This window comes from Trachymyrmex cornetzi, unplaced genomic scaffold, assembly GCF_001594075.2.
Source record: "Trachymyrmex cornetzi isolate Tcor2-1 unplaced genomic scaffold, Tcor1.1 scaffold419, whole genome shotgun sequence".
NCBI classification, from domain to species: domain Eukaryota; kingdom Metazoa; phylum Arthropoda; class Insecta; order Hymenoptera; family Formicidae; genus Trachymyrmex; species Trachymyrmex cornetzi.
Genome location: NW_017298950.1, coordinates 13,596 through 28,704, shown reverse-complemented (window position 1 = coordinate 28,704; position 15,109 = coordinate 13,596). Strand labels below are relative to the sequence as shown.

General features: G+C 31.9%; 1 long non-coding RNA gene across 1 annotated transcript in view; it reads left to right on the top strand.

The window, feature by feature from the left end:
- The first annotated feature begins 2,404 nt into the window (after positions 1-2,404).
- Positions 2,405-15,109, top strand: part of LOC108764409 (uncharacterized) — a 15,225-nt gene continuing 2,520 nt past the window's right edge. The window contains exons 1-2 of the long non-coding RNA XR_001940277.1: positions 2,405-2,474; positions 10,624-10,628. This is a non-coding gene — a long non-coding RNA (uncharacterized LOC108764409). The remainder of the gene's footprint in view (positions 2,475-10,623; positions 10,629-15,109) is intronic.

Here is a 15,109-nt window from a genome sequence, read left to right as displayed (position 1 = left end):
TTAGAACAATTATTTACCAATTTTTTGTCAAAATTTTCGAAAAAAAATTGTTAAATAATTATTCTAAAAAAATATTATTGATGTGAGTAAATAGAGGTAATTTTATTGTACAACTTTTGTATAAAATATTTTTTTATATTTCGAATAGTTTTCGAGATATAGCGGAGAAAGCTGAAAATTACTTCACACATGAGACCTGATTTCATCTTTCAAACTCTATGTTGGCAGCAATTTTCAGAACTTTCAAAAAATTATTATTTTTAAAAATATTTATGATAGATACAGGTAATTTTATTATAAAGCTACTTGTAAGTAAATGTCTATCCCAAGAAAATGATAAAATGTTATTATTTCCACACCACCTATCATAAGCTAGATAGTATGATGCGCTTTTTTTATAATGGTTTCCCCAGTAGGCCTATTCGACTCTAATTTTTTTATGCATGAATTATTCCAAATGCCATCATTCCTCCGTTGACTACTTTGGAACATTTAAAAATTTATACATTTTTTCTTTAAAGATTTATTATCATTATAAAAAGATATATTATTATTATTACATAAAAATATATTCGCGCGAGTAATATTTAAAAAATGCTTATTAAAATATTGTAAAATTACAACATCCTTCTCCACATTTTTCTCAATACGTCATTAATTTAATGATGCAGTTAAATCATTTAACTCAAGAAGATGTTTTAATTTGACTCTATAATTTATTTACTTACATACGTTAATGTGAACGTTACTTATGTTGAAATAAGTACAGAAATAGACTGATTAACATTTTGATACACATGAAGTAAAAAAATAATAAATGTTATTTAACTCAAGAAACTCGGGGTTACCATTGCTCCTTTGACATCTAACAGTGATGAGTTACGGTACCATATATTTCCTGTAATATATAAGCACATTTTTTGTTATAAAGACCAAAATGAATGTATTTATTATAAATTTTGAAACTACTTGTTAATCTCGTTATTAATACTAACATGATTATTATATGACAAAATGTTCGCAATTATGATATTCTTAAAAAAAATGTTGCATACAAAAATATTGTTTGCACCAGGAACATCGTATTACAACAGGTTCACCACATATGGAGCAGCGAGGTATTTCTTGAATATTCTTTCCGTTGAAACAAAAATCTCCTAGAGATTCGAATTGTGGCGGCCGTTCTTCAATGTATTCACTCTTATACCAAGCATATTTAAAAAGCATATTAAAAAAATTATGAAATAATCGCGGAGGAGATTTTCCATAGTCTAAATCCATAAACGTCAACAGGTTGAATCATTCCCGTTGTTTTCTTTGGTATAGTTAAAATTCGTACATCTTTATCTTTTTTTGGCATAAATTCTTGCAGACTTGCAGAACAATGTCCGCTCTAAGATTCTAATAACAGCACACTAAAACTTCCAGTTGCGGGTACAAATATATTTGTAAACCATGACTGAAATTGTTGTACTTATGTTGAAATAAGTACAGAAATAGACTGATTAGCATTTTGATACACATGGAAGTAAAAAGATAATAAAATATTATTTAACTCAAGAAACTCGCGCGGGGTTGCCATTGCTCCTTTGACATCTAACAGTGATGAGTTACGGTACCATATATTTCCTGTAATGTATAAGCACATTTTTTGTTATAAAGAGCAATGAATGTATTTATTATAATTTGTAAAACTACTTGTTAAGGGGATGCTGGAGTGTCTTGTTTTACCATTAATTTTTAAAGACTCTTTTCTCTGTGTTTATGGATTGAAAAGTCCTTCTCCACAATTAAAGTATCGATAACAACACAGGCTGCCAGCTACAATTTAATACGAAAAATAAAAGAAAATTAAAAATTGTAGTTTTGTCACCGGCTCCTGCAGTCAACTCGTCACAATATTTGCTGCATATAAAAGTTTCAGATTTTACCTGTTTGAAATAAGTAGCCAGCAGTCTACAGAAAACATCGAAGAACAATCCTATGCTTTTAGAAATGAGGTAAGGGCTTTGGTATAAGAGAAAAGAGTCGCCGAAAATTTCGTTCGTATACTACGAATAAAATTGATGTGAAGCCATGAAACCGAACAGTATTTTAGTTGATCTCTTTCTAAGAGATGGCATTGCAATATGTTAAATAAGGACAGATGAATGCGTTTGAGCGAGACACAACGATATATAATAAATATAAGAAATGAATGAAAGATGTCGTCGAATTTGGAATTTAAAAAAGTCTGTACTATCGATCTTGATTAAGTTTGACTGTCACTCCAGCATCCCCTTAATCTCGTTATTAATACTAACATTATTATATGACAAAATGTTCGCAATTATGATATTTTTCAAAAAAATACTGCATACAAAAATATTCAAGCGACAGTAGCGTCATTTTTATATCACATGATGTACACTCCCCGTCAATGATTCACAGGGTCGTGCAGTAGCCCTGACTTATCGGCTTGATTTACTCGCATGGTAACGATTTACCCGTTACTTTTACCATTACTTTAATTTCGATTAAATAGATCCACTAGATTAGATCTTTTTAAAAACCATTTTGTGTTTTACATCTTAGGCTACATTCCCACACAGCAAAAGAAATCTCAAAGATATTCAATAGACATCTGGATATATCAATAGGATATCAATAGGATATACTAATGTCCGCACCAAAGAAGGACTAGGATATCTCAAGTTTAAGCGAAATATATTCTTACGTTATTCCTGAGATATCAATGATTATTGTTGCTTATAGTAAAATCTGAAATGTTATCGTAGGTATATTATAAAGATATATTAGAGATAATTATAGTATCTAGTCGGGATATATTTGGGAGAATGTTTTTTATAATTATAATGATAGTTTAATTTACACCGATTATACAGACATATTACGGTAGTATGTAATCCCGAAGGTTTCTGGCATGCTAAAACCAAATCCATAGCCCAAATTACACCATTACGTCAGGTTTCTAAAATATTCTAACCTTAAAAATCTCAAAAAGACGTCCATAGTAGAACCAGCTTTATTTGGCTGTTCAGAAATGTACGTGTAAACACACCTTTAAATTATGAAACCTAATTATGAATACCTTAGAACATATACTACTGGAAGGAGCACAGACCCATAATCCCATTCTTTCGGCTGAAGCCGAGAAGATTGACAAAGAGATAGAATGTGCCTAGTCAGCAATGTGTCGTGGATGTGCTCAGACCATTCGCACGGAGTCTGCGAGGTGAAGAGAAAAAGCGACAAGCATGCGCATTACAATTTAGGATCACGCATTCTATCTCCATCCTTGTCAATTTTCTTTGCATTCTACCTCCATCCTGGTTAATCTTCTCGGCTTCAACTTTTCAAGCCTATGCTCCTTCCAGTAGTATATGTTCTAAGATGAATACCACCCAAAGAGATAATTTACTTAATTATGCCCTTATATATGTACGTATATTATAATTACGCACTATTCTATAAGTTTTATATTATATATAAAGAGACATCTTAGAAACGACTGGAAGATATTTTATCTGTTAGATGTCTTCAGAATGTCTCTGAGATATATCGTACACATTTACTTTGTTCGGGGTAAGATATCTCCTGAATATCTTATACAGGAAGTGTATTCATGATATAGTCATTATAATATACTGATGGCATTTTAAAGATATTGAGATATATTTCGTATATTCGCGATGATTTTAGTATATCCCATAGATCTCCATTGCTGTGTGGGTTTCGATAATCTCTGTCATATCGGAAATTTTCAATATTAAAAGTAAGTTTTGAAATATTGACTCTTAATAATGACATTGACGTTTAACAATTATATAAACTAATATTTAATCTGAACTCATATAAATGAGTAGTAAAAAATAAAGATATTAGATAATATAAGGTATTAGAAAAATTGTTAAATAAGTTTAATATAAAGAAAAACTTGTTCTATATACAGACTAGTTTAGAGAATTTCAAGTTTTAATATCTATTTATTATTACATTTAATATTAATTAATAAATAATGTAATTTTTAACTGTAATAATTTTTTATTATTACAAAAAAGTGGCAAAAAAGTAACGAATCGTACCATATTGTATTTTATAAATATAAACGGCAATAGATGGAAAGAAATATGAATAAGTAGAAAGTGTAACGAATCGTACCATATTGTATTTTATAAATATAAACGGCAATAGATGGAAAGAAATATAAATAAGTAGATTAAAAAAAAATAAATAGATCATTTATTAAAATTAAAAATAATTTATTCTTTTTATTGAAAATAGAACGATGCATATGAGTATTTCTTCGTTAAGTACTGTTTAAATACTGAGACCAATTCAGTAATCGGTCCAGTATCCTTCTCGTGCAACTACATGGGCTAATCGATTTTGTCGATTTAATCGAACCGTTCAATTTTTCAAAATATTGAGGCTTATGCCTTAAGCCTTCCCATATGTTCTTCGCGTGCGCAACAAAATTTTTTTTAGTTTTCTCATGACCACAATCCCACGAATTCGCAATTACTCCCCAAACATTTTCAATTAAATTGAGATCAGGGGATTTGGGTGGCCAATCAAGAACTTTAATCTCTGGGTGTTGTGCGAACCATTCTTTTACTATGTGGGAGGTATGGACAGCACTATTATCATGACGAATCGAAATGTCGGCATATCTTCTTCGGTATATATTTGTCGAACGCTGGGAAGCAATACGTTCTCCAGAATATTTACATACACGGAGAGAATTTTATTTTTAAATTTACCCTGAAAATATGGTGATTGTGGTACAATACAATGTTTTAAAGATTTTTACCATGCACTTCAGTAAAATTGATCAAACTTATTTTATACTTTATTGTAGTTTTATTAATGAATGAGAGAGATTTATATCAAAATTCTTCGAAATACAATGTTGTCCCACGATTGTCATATTTTCAGGGTAAATTCTAAGAAAAAATTCTCTCCGTGTATTCGAAGGCATTCATATGCGACGATACTTCGATTAGTTCTTCAGGACAATGTGCACTTATCTATCTCCACATAGCGCAAGTGATGCGCCCACTTCGCTCGTGTTGAACTACGTATTTAGGATCGAAGCGATGGTTTTCGGGCCTCCACACGTGTAGGCGTCGATCATACGCCGAACAAAATACTTTTTCGTCCGTCCAGATAGTTCGATTCCAATCTTCTGATGAAGCTGTGTTTATCTGATGCAGCGCGAAAGCGACATGATTATCGCGATGTTTACTCGTTAGAGCAATTTTATGTGCAACACTATAACAATGCACACTCGCTTCGTGTAAACGCCTTTGTGCTATCCTATCAGATATCTGCAAATCTAATTGATTTACAGCATGCGACACCGGAAGAAAAGAATTCAAATCTACCTGATTGACAAGGAGTCTATTATCTTCGGCGGTTGTCAATCGCTGCCTACGATTGTGTTCCCTCTTCCAGCCATCGCTTGATCCACTTACGAACATTCGGTTTGCTACAAGGAATTTGACGTGCAATATCTCGCACACCTATTCCACTTTCCCACATCCCGATAATGCGTCCACGATGAACAATATTTAGATTGCCTGTCATGGTTGCACACTGTTAGAAATTTCTCAATGAATTTTAATTAACATATAAAGGAAGCATGTAGTTATGCACGAAATTAAATGTAATGAATGATGTAAATAAAAACTAAATTACAGTAGTCTTAAATGTGATGAACGTGTGTATTGAAATTAATGAACACATTATTGTAGAAATTAATTTACACGTTAATGAAAAGTACGAGATCTGTAACTGAAAAGTAATTTACGTTAATGACATGTAAGAAACGTAAACGTATTAAACGTTAATAGTATTAGGCTTAATTAAAATATTAATATTCGTAAATGTAAAAGTACATTAAATTTCATTAATATGTACATTAATAGTTATTTCAATTACGATTAATTAAATGTCATTTATATCCGTAAATGAAAAGTATATTAAATTTCATTACACTTAATTTTTCAATTACTGTAAACTTAAATCTCATTAACATGTGCATTAATAGTCCTTTCAGTTACAGAGAAATTAAACTTCATTCACCAACGTACATTAAAAGTTAATGAAATTTAAGAACATTTCTAACAGTACACGAGACGAGACAGATTAAAAACAATCGCCGATTGCATTTTATTTTCTATCTCGTGCATGTCGTGCAGCTATAGCAGGCAATTATTAAGGCGTCGCATTTAAGATAATATCAGTAAATAATTGCACAAAGAAGGTATTTGATCAATTACTCATATATGCACCATTTTATTTTTAATAAAAGGAATAATTTATTTTTAATTTTAATAATTGATACGTTTATTTTTTCCCGTTTAATTATACATATTTCTTTCAATCTATTATCATTTATATCGGTAAAATAAATATATATTGAGAGTTAGGAACGCTACCTTAAAAAAGTAACGCATTACTCTTACAGTTACTTCTTGTGAAAAATAACTCGTTACCATCGCTCGTCACTCATTTTAAAACGCGTTACTTGAAAAAATAACGATTTATTACTTTCTTGTCACTTTCTTGTAATAATAAAAAATTATTACACACAGTTAAAAATTACATTATTTGATAATTAATATTAAATGTAATAATAAATAAATATTAAAACTTGAAACTCTCTAGTCTGTATATAGAATAGTTTTCTCTTTCTTTATATTAAACTTATCTAATAATTTTTCTAATTCCTTATATTATCTAATATCTTTATTTTTTTAGTTTATAATGCATTAAATAACTCATTTATATGAATTCAGATTAGATATTATTTTATATAATTGTTAAACGTTAATGTCATTATTAAGAATCAATATTTCAAAATTTACTTTTAATATGGAAAATTAAAATTTCCGATATACGACAGAGATTATCGAAATGCAGCCTAAGATATAATACACAAGATGTTTTTTAAGAATATCTAGTCTATTGGACCTATTTAATCGAAATTAAAATAATGATAAAAGTAACGGCTAAATCGTTATCCTGCGAGTAAATCAAGCTGATAAGTCAGGGCTACTGCACGACCATGCAAATCATTGACGGGGAGTGTACGTGCTTGATTAATATTATTAATCAAGCGACAATAGCGTCATTTTTATGTCACATATGATGTACGTGCTTGAAAAACATCTTATCTATTATTAGTCCTTGATTATTAGTCACTTGATTATTAGTCACTTGATTATTAGTCACTTGAAATTACTATATAAATCACAAAGTTCTTGCAATAATTTCAGTATAAGGCATAATTAGCAAGAATAACGAATAATTCAAGTGCAAAGTCAAAGTCAAACAGTGCAAAAATTTTTTGGTACTTTAAAATGGTACAAATGAATCCTGTAAATATTCTCAATGTTAATTATCCTTTTTCAAATTTCAAAAATTCCGGAAACACCTGTAAACGATAAAGAAATTGAATTACGCAATGTGATATAGGATATTATACACTCTTCAATGAATGAAACGTCATGTGATATTCATGCTGATATTACGTTAGAATTCGAAAATTACTGGGAATCGAATTTACTCGATGCAGATTTTGTCGACGATTATGAAATAGAAATACTAGAAGAAGATGAAGACGATGATCAAGCAGAAGATAGTTGTATTTCAGAAGAACGCGAAATTGTTAATGATGGCTATAAGAGAAGCGCTGTTGAATTTTGGAAAAGTGCAAAAAAGGGACGGTATTCCTTATCATCGGTAAAAAACCGTTTTAAAAAAGTGAAGTCTTTGTCGCAACTATATCGATGGAAAAATTACATACAAAAAGGAGGTACCCATAGAGAAAAGATGTTATATATTTCCGAATATGCCTTACAAAATTTTAAAGAAGCTGATGACGAAAAAAAATCATTCGTGATATGGACTTACGACGATGGTCCTTAGAAGCCAAGGCACAAATCGATTTTTCTTCATTTAAAGCTAGTGCAACATGGATATTAAATTTTAAAGAAAATATAGAATCGTGTAAAGAAAAGTAACAAAATTTGTAAGTCGTTCTGCGCAAAGAGATAAAGAGCAATTACAAATTGCATGTCAGGAATTCATAACTACCGTAAAATCTAATATAAATCTTTTTGAACTAGAGAATATATATAATGCAGACGAAAGTGGATTCAATTTAGAATTACATTCAGACAGACTACTGACCACGCAAGGTGTTAAAACAGTTGAAAGTATAGTTCAATCACTATCAGCAACTACGCATAGTTACACAATTATGCCCATAATTTCTGCAAGCGGACAATTGAAATCGCCTCTCTATTTGGTACTGAAAGAAGCTAGTGGAAATTTCAGACCACGCGTAGAGGAAAGTTTGTTTAAACCTGCAAATGTTTACATTGCAGCATCAAAATCGAGCAAATTAACTACACAACAATTTCAGTCATGGTTTACAAATATGTTTGTACCCGCAACTGGAAGTTTTAGTGTGCTGTTATTAGAATCTTAGAGCGGACATTGTTCTGCAAGTCTGCAAGAATTTATGCCAAAAAAAGATAAAGATGTACGAATTTTAACTATACCAAAGAAAACAACGGGAATGATTCAACCTGTTGACGTTTATGGATTTAGACTATGGAAAATCTTCTCCGCGATTATTTCATAATTTTTTTAATATGCTTTTTAAATATGCTTGGTATAAGAGTGAATACATTGAAGAACGGCCGCCACAATTCGAATCTCTAGGAGATTTTTGTTTCAACGGAAAGAATATTCAAGAAATACCTCGCTGCTCCATATGTGGTGAACCTGTTGTAATACGATGTTCCTGGTGCAAACAATATTTTTGTATGCAACATTTTTTTTAAGAATATCATAATTGCGAACATTTTGTCATATAATAATCATGTTAGTATTAATAACGAGATTAACAAGTAGTTTCAAAATTTATAATAAATACATTCATTTTGGTCTTTATAACAAAAAATGTGCTTATATATTACAGGAAATATATGGTACCGTAACTCATCACTGTTAGATGTCAAAGGAAGAATGGCAACCCCGAGTTTCTTGAGTTAACATTTTATTATCTTATTACTTCCATGTGTATCAAAACGTTAATCAGTCTATTTTTGTACTTATTTGAACATAAGTAACGTTCACATTAACGTATGCAAGTAAATAAATTATAGAGTCAAATTAAAACATCTTCTTGAGTTAAATGATTTAACTGCATCATTAAATTAATGACGTATTGAGAAAAATGTGGAGAAGGATGTTGTAATTTTACAATATTTTAATAAGCATTTTTTAAATATTACTCGCGCGAATATATTTTTATGTAATAATAATAATATATTTTTTTATAATGATAATAAATCTTTAAAAAAAAAATGTATAAATTTTTAAATGTTCCAAAGTAGTCAACGGAGGAATGATGGCATTTGGAATAATTCGTGCATAAAAAAATTAGAGTCGAATAAGCCTACTGGGGAAACCATTATAAAAAAAGCGCATCATACTATCTAGCTTATGATAGGTGATGTGGAAATAATAACATTTTATCATTTTCCTGGGATAGACATTTACTTACAAGTATCTTTATAATAAAATTATCTGTATCTATCACAAATATTTTTAAAAATAATAATTTTTTAAAAAGTTCTGATAATTGCTGCCAACATAGAGTTTGAAGGATGAAATCAGGCCTCATGTGTGAAGCGATTTTCAGCTTTCTCCGCTATATCTCGAAATCTATTCGAGATATAAATATATGTTTTATACAAAAGTTTTACAATAAAATTACTTCTATTTACTCACGTCAATGATATTTTTTAAGAATAATTATTTAATAATTTTTTTTCGAAAATTTTGACAAAAAATTGGTAAATAATTATTCTAAAAACGTTGATGAATACAGCTGATTTTGTTGTAAAATTTTTGTATAAAGTATTTTTTATATCTCTAATATTTTTCGAGATTTAACAGAAATAGCTGAAAACCGCTGTACACGTAAGGGGTGATTTCACCCCTTCAAACCGTTTTTAGCCGCAACTAATATTTTCTAAATTCATCTCTTTATGTAAGCTACAAGTTCACAAAGTTTCATTAAAATCAGAATTTATCACTTCGAAAGGTTCCCTTCTGTGCCTCGATGGATTAACGTAACTTATAAATTTTTAATCTAGATTTGTTAATACATTGGAATCATCATTTCAAGGACTTTCATTGCTTTTATTACTATTAATTCTTGGAAATATAAGTTTAATCGGAGTCCGAGTAAGTATTATAGAAATTATTTCTATAAAATATCCCGAAGAGATATTTTAGAGGAGTTGCGGAATTACAAATAGGGATTTACTAATAACGGATTATAAATACGCATCGTACAAAACAATCAAACTTATAATTGTTATGACACGCGCTTAACCGCATCTCGTATTGATCGATTAAGAAGGTTCGCTTATAACTTTGGAGTAAAAAATGCAACTGAAATAAGTTGTCATTACAGCGATTCCGTATCATATGCAATATCAGTGTAATTAATTATACTATTTATGTGCTATACTCTTAGTAAGTTATTAGTGTATATAGAATACTAACCAATGTATGAGATTTTCAATGACTCGAAAGGTCGAGTGTATATTTGGCGACATTGGACTTCGCAACGGGCAATCACTTCCATGGTGGAAAGATTACATGATATACTCAGTTTGCAAGCTTCTCTCTCTAAAATTAGTGCTCTCTGTCGTTTCTCTGATTCTCGTTCCGCAAAGCCTAGAACTGTGAAATACCGCCCCATGTTTCGCGTTTTACAGTTAGTAGTCAATCACTGAGATGACGCGGAGCAAAAGTAAATGTGGTTTGGCCAAACTGCACACGCCATGTTATTCCTTCCACCATGGTCACATCTATTGAACTATATATACTAGAATGGGCATCGAGGAAAATTCGTGGCCGCAATTGAGCAGCCGTCATTTTGGGTAGGTCAAATATTTGAGTGAATCAGAAGCGTTCGCGCGCGCGTTGCGATCGATGTATCAATCGATGTACTATCGATGTATGGAAATCTATATGGACATGAATGGTATATAAATAAAAATAATATCACTTCAGTTTTATTAATACATTTAATAAAATAACTTTAATAACACTTTATATCCTACATCGTTAACACATATACAGGAATTGATATATTTAAAACAAAAATTTTTACCTATGAAATGAAAGGCCCTTTTTACTTCTCTGCCAGGCATACTGCACTTCATGTTGATGCTTTGTAGACAGTCACGCGATTTTATAATCCTTCAAATATAACTTCACACACGAAAATCTTGCTGACATATGCGTCTTACTTTTTCTTCGCGTGAGAATATGCAGAATACGAAAGTCTAAAAGAGTAACATAAACTCAATTGCGCGTTTCAAGCCGGTCATACTTTTCAAAAATGATGACATAATAATATGTCCGATCACGTCGGTAGATGATCACCGTCTCATATGCCATATGCGTCTTATTGAAGAACACTAAACCTAAGTGCGCATGAGCACCTGAAAGCTTCTGATTCGCTCAAATATTTGATCCAACCAAAATGACGGCTGATCAATTGCTGTCACGATTTTCTATGCTTCACAGCGGAGATGTCCATTCCAGTGTATATATAGTTCAATGGTCACATCAGAGATAAATTCTAGGTTATATGAAGTTGGCTTCGTATCAGCTGTGCACTGAGGCGTTGCCAACCTTGATAACACAGAAGGATTTCTGTAACGTTGCACGAACGTAACATTGAAACATTGATACCATCGCAGTAACGTTGCGTAATATTTTTGAGAAGTCTCTGCAAGATTGCGGCAACGTCAAAATGTCCGCTTCGGTCCGCAAGAAACGTTTCTGAAATCTTACGGAAATGTTTATACAATCTTTCAGTGATATTGATGCAAAGTGCTCTTTAGTTTCATCTGCAACCTTGCAGAAATGTAAAAAAAACAGTGTTTATATTTGTGAGCAGTTTATTCTTTTTCTCGATTGTATGGAATACTTGTATTCGACCAGATTCGATGTTCGTTCCATGTAGCAATTAAACTTGTGCAACTTTTATATAACAAACAACAGTACAAATTTTTACGTTTGCTGTTCGTTCGGTGTTCGTTCGCTAGGTGTATACACAGTTTAAGAAACTTACAATACGAATGCACAGTCAGAGTCGGCAGACATGTGGTCTGTTTTCTGTTCCTGCACTAGACTGTACTAAAACTCTCTTTCTCGCTTTTGACAAATATCAAACATATACCTATTTCACTTCAAGTTCCAAAAGTGTACACTGATTCAGCCACAGAAAACAGACCTATGGGCACACGTATGACCTATGGGCATTGTACGACGACGAAGTTACGTAAATTCATCGATCAAAGTACTTCAAAGATGGCTTATACACGTATATGTGATCACAAGATGGTGCGGCACATCATCCGGATAGCCATTTTCGCGCGCAGCACACAGAAATCTCTCAGAAACTTTGTATTTGCAACGTTGGAAGAACTATATATTACAGGAACATTTTAAACGTAAGGTTTCAATTAAAGTAATTGCAGAAACATTGCAATTGTAATATTTCAAAGAAGATGGTCTCAGAAATATTATAAATGTGATGATACACAATTGAGACATTGAAAAGTCCCTGCAACACAACTGAAACTTTCTGTGCTATCAGGGAATTTATTAATGCGATCCGTGGGGAAAAGGTAAACTTTGTGATAGTAAAACTTTAAATCCATACGATAAAGTCCGATTTTGCTTTTTTGTACATAGTTGTTGATATTTCATCTACCAAATCCCCAGTGAAAACTACTTAGTCAAAGTGATGTCAATGTGACGTCAAATTGATTAGGAATATGACGTCAAAAAGAATCAAAATGATGGCAAAATGACGACTATATGACTGCAAAACGTTCCATATCATGACGGTAATCTTGACTGCCATTTTGATATTTGTTTGATATCATATTAACAATTATCCAGCAAAACATTAAGCTGTTATTTATTATTATAGTGACGTCCAAATGACGTCCTAAACGTCAAAATGCCGTTAAGATGATATTGATTGAATTTCTCGCATAATACTAGAATTATCATCTATAAACAATGATTTTCACCTACTTCTACGATATTTCCTCACTTAAGACATCATTCTACATGGTGTCAATTTTTCGTCAATATTGAACTATTTCTTTGGCGCCATGCCGACAAACGATGGTTTTAATGTCATATTGACATCACTTTGACTGACTCGTGAGTCATTTTCACTGGGTCCTACAGTTTTTCAAAGTCTTAAGTTGGCAGAGTATTTATTAAATCGGTGATTGTTTACTTTGGAACGATCGTCTCGCAGACGATATACTTAAAATGTCAATTTCAGAACAATATTATAAGAAAACTATACGGTCAATATTGCTCAAATTGTGGGATTATTTGTATATAGTATTTATTTAACAAAGGAGGTTAGGCAACTCAAAAATTCAAAAAATTCTGAAACTTGGTGTGCAAGTAGAGTAATTCATCTGTAACACAAAACTATTTTTTGTTTGTGCAGAATTTCAGTTCTAGAGGGTGAAACACCTCTTTGAAAAAAATCGGTTTTTTTCTTTCGAAGCGAATATCGTCGAAACTATATAGTTTGTCCGACAAAGAGCGTAAGGAATTATTTTTCATTGCGCTCGGCGATGACGAGTATCAATGTTTGTTCGCACGTCTCTCGCCTAAAAAAACCCGCTTGAGTTACCTTTCAATGATCTTGTCGCGAAAGCAATTTCATGACAACAAAACATTATTTCAGCGACGTTTTGAAGTTTTGAATTTTCGAGCCTCGCTTCCAATGTCTATTGTCGAAATCCTTAATGGGATTAATATTTCAGGATACAATTTTGAATTTGGCAACTTTAAAATTGATCAGCTTAAGATCCTTCTGACGACGCTTACAACCAGTGATCCTGTCTATTATATTGGAAGAACTGTTCTTTTCAAACTGATTTCGGAAAAGAAATCCTGCACGTTCGAATATATTCGAGAAATCTGTTGCGCACATACGAAACGCACTGCAGATGTCATTCGTGTGGAGAATTCATATTTCGCCGAGCGCAATGAAAAGTAAACGCTGTCAAACAATTTGATTCTAAAGAGAAAGGTAAAAATTCTCAGTGACTCAATGAAGATGACAATACCCTTCAGAAAATAAGGAGTTGGATCCAGCAGTACTTCTCGTCGAGGTTGTGGTGCAATTACTCATAAACGGATAAATTGCCCGTTTAAAATAGTCGAATGTCGAATTTGTAGCATATTCGATCATATAGCTAAAATTTGCCGTTTTAAAACGCAGATTATCGTTACAAGCGCTCGTTAATTCTGGACATAAATGTCGCAAGTTTGCAAATATTATTGTTAACGGAAACTCAATAAAAATGCAACTTGATGTTATTAGGTGTTAAATTCCTTAGAAATAATTTCCTGGGCCAACTATTGTTTGGCATGAGTCAGGGAGGTAAAAATTGCTCCATCGACATCTCAAAATGCTACTGAAATAGATTCGAATTTGCTGTAGCGCCAACTTGTTGTTTCTTGAGTAGACTGAAGATTTGAGAAACTCGCTCGTATCAATATTGGATGAAACGAAAGTTTATTTAGTTTACAGAGAGAGACTTAATTTTTTATGATTTACAAGGGAGGTTAGGCAACTCAAAAATTTAAAAAATTCTGAAACTTGGTGTGTAAGTAGAGTAGTTCATCTGTAACACAAAACTACTTTTTGTTTGTGCGGAATTTCAGTTCTAGAGGATGAAACACCTTTTTGAAAAAAATCAGTTTTTTTCTTTTGAAGCGAATATCGTCGAAACTATAAGGAATAGAAAAAACTTTCTAAATTAATTCCTGCCGCTCGCTACGAGAAGGTGCTGGCTCCAACGCTGGCGAGTTTCGACGATGAAGTCATATATCTTTTGTAGTTTAGACATCGCTGAAAGTGATTCAATCCTCACAGATTAGATTTCTCGACGCCAAAGAGATTTTCCAATCGATTAAAAATGAATCACGATAAGCTGTTTTTCCGACATGTGCTTCTTCACTA